The 2,498-nt window shown below is 50.2% G+C and overlaps 1 non-coding gene across 1 annotated transcript; it reads left to right on the top strand.

Annotated features, from left to right (window-relative positions):
- Positions 1-1,736: 1,736 nt before the first annotated feature.
- TRNAV-GAC (transfer RNA valine (anticodon GAC)) lies at positions 1,737-1,810 on the top strand. The gene has a single exon. It is a non-coding gene; the product is annotated as a tRNA-Val (tRNA).
- Positions 1,811-2,498: the final 688 nt, after the last annotated feature.

Below are 2,498 nucleotides of genomic sequence, written 5' to 3'. Positions count from 1 at the left end.
TGGTTAAGAGTTGGCTTGGGACGCCAGCTCTGAGCAGCAGGGCCCTGGTTGGGATCCCACATGAGGGCCAGTGACGCTGCGCCCTCTGCAGCTAGGATGGTGAACAGCAGCTCGACCTGGAGCTGGGCTGCCGTGAATAGTCGGTGACAGCGTAGGCTGAGGTGAGGCTGCAGTGGGTTGCTGTAGGGCTACCATGAGTGGCTGGCAACCAGTGTGAGCAGCCAGCAGCCAGCGTGAGCTGCCAAGAGCCACCGTGAGCAACTGTCCAGTGGCCGGTGACCGATCTGCCTCATCCGGAAAGAGTGCAGTGATAATACCATGGGCCAGTGAAGTGACGTCTTTCACAACAAGACTGAAGAACAGAAAGACAGCAACTTATCTGTTCTCCTTCCCTGATTCCCCAACACTGTTCCCCTCCCCCAATTCCCCAATAAAATCTTTAAAAAAAAAAAAGATAATGAGAAAAAACTAGCTTGGAGGGTACTGGACAGAAGGAAGCCCCAAGCTGGGGGCGTGGCCTGGATGGGGTGGGGGCGGGGCTTGCCTGATTGGAGAGCTGTTGTTTGAAGTCCTGATTTAGGCAGCTTCTTGCTGCAAACTATGCATTCCATTGCCAGGGAAGATTCAAAATGGTAAAATAATTGTGGTGGCAAAATGATTCACGAATCCATGCAGGCCCAGGGCTTCGGGAAGGCAGTCAGATTTACACATGAGCACATGGTGACATGATTCAGGCTAAACAGATAAGCTTGTTCCACACGTGACAGAAGAAATTCCCCAGAGACTGCTGGGTAATGCCAGGCAAATTACACACCCAGGCCGCGCAAGAGAAGGCACATCACCATTGACAGTTTTTTTGGTTTTTGTTTTTTGTTTTTAGCTGAGCCTCCCTGCCACCTATTGGCAGCTCAGCAGCAGCTCAGCTCAGGCGGGGACTCGAACCGCTGTTGCTCAAGAGTGCGAGCTCTTAACCAAGTGAGCCACTCGGTGAGCCTGGCACATCACCATTGAGGGTGACACGCGGTGACAATGGGACACGTCAGGCCTGAAGGGAAGGGCCTTGTCCTCGAGCCAGGAAGCCATGTGGGTAGTGATTGGGGTGCCCTGGAGGGGACCGGGTTGGGTCTAGATCTGCAGCCAGCCAGGGAATCGGCTGGCCAGCACATTAACCAAACCATATTGGGTCCATGAGGGAGGCAAAGGTATTCTTCAAATGACAAAACGGCCTGCCCCTTCGGGTGGGCTGCTTCCATTTGGATTGGATCAGGCACCAGATGCCAGGTATGTCATAATGATTTTATCAATATCTCTATTCTCCTGCCCCCAGTCTTTGCATGAATACTTTTCCCTTCTTTTTTCTTTTTGGCCAGGTTAAGTTGCTTTATATGGCACTTTACCAAGGAGGCAGGTGGGGTTTTTTTTTATATTCCCCACAACAGCTTTCTCACTCTTATCAAATAAAGCTGGCCATGATAATAGCTAACATTTGTTGAATGCTGTGCTAAGAATTTTAGACACGTTATTTCATTTTAACCCTCTAAAGCAGTAATTCTCAAACTTTAGCATGATTCAGAATCACCTGGAGAGCTCAGTCACGGGCTGCTGCACCCCAGCCCCAGTGTTTCTAGCTCAGGAGGTCCAGGGTGTGGCCTGAGAATGTGCATTCTAACCAGTTCCCAGGTAATGCTGGTGCCGTTGGTCTGGGGAATAGGCTTTAAAAACACCAGTCTAGGGGTGGCCGGTTAGCTCAGTTGGTTAGAGCATGGTGCTGACAACACCAAGGTTGCCAGTTCGATCCCCACATGGGCCACTGTGAGCTGCGCCCTCCTTAAATTAAAACAAAACACTGGTCTAAAGAAAAGTAGGTACAATGAAGCGTAAGAGGCAGTTTTGTGCTTGTTCTGCAGCCTTACATGAGTTCAGATCCTACATTCCTTCACTTCCTAGCTGTGTGACCTTGGGCAAGTTGCTTAACCACTCTGTGCCTCTGTTCCTCTATCTATAAAATGGGCATAATAGTAGTAACACCCTCATAGGTTCATTACCAAGAACAAATAAATTAACACATTCAAAGCTCTTAGAAGAGTGCCTAGCACATGGAAAACACTTGATAAACGTGAGCAGACACTGTAATTTCCCATGTTCACACAACGGAAGCCACATCTAGCTCCCGTGGCCCTGACTATGACATAGTCTGGTGAAGCTGTGGCTTATGTGGCTGGTGGCTTATGGCAGGAGGCCTCAGAAGCACAGCAACCTCCAGAGGCACCGTAGGGGCCAGTCAGGGGTTCCAGGCTTGAATTCTGACACTGCTGCTGCCAGCTGCGTGTGCTGCTGGGAGAATCAAGTTTCCCCTCTGAGCCTGAGTTCTCTCATGTGGGAAAAACCTGGGCCTGCTTGTGGTGAGCTTATGTTCGAGGTGGATGGACTTTTTCACCCCAGCGATGGAGCCAGATCATAAAACATTCTAACTGCTGAGGAATTAGGGCTTGGCTCCA

Source organism: Hipposideros armiger, unplaced genomic scaffold (genome assembly GCF_001890085.2).
Source record: "Hipposideros armiger isolate ML-2016 unplaced genomic scaffold, ASM189008v1 scaffold_10, whole genome shotgun sequence".
NCBI lineage: Eukaryota > Metazoa > Chordata > Mammalia > Chiroptera > Hipposideridae > Hipposideros > Hipposideros armiger.
The sequence above is the reverse complement of the archived record's forward strand: the minus strand, read 5'-3'. Positions and strand labels throughout refer to the sequence as shown.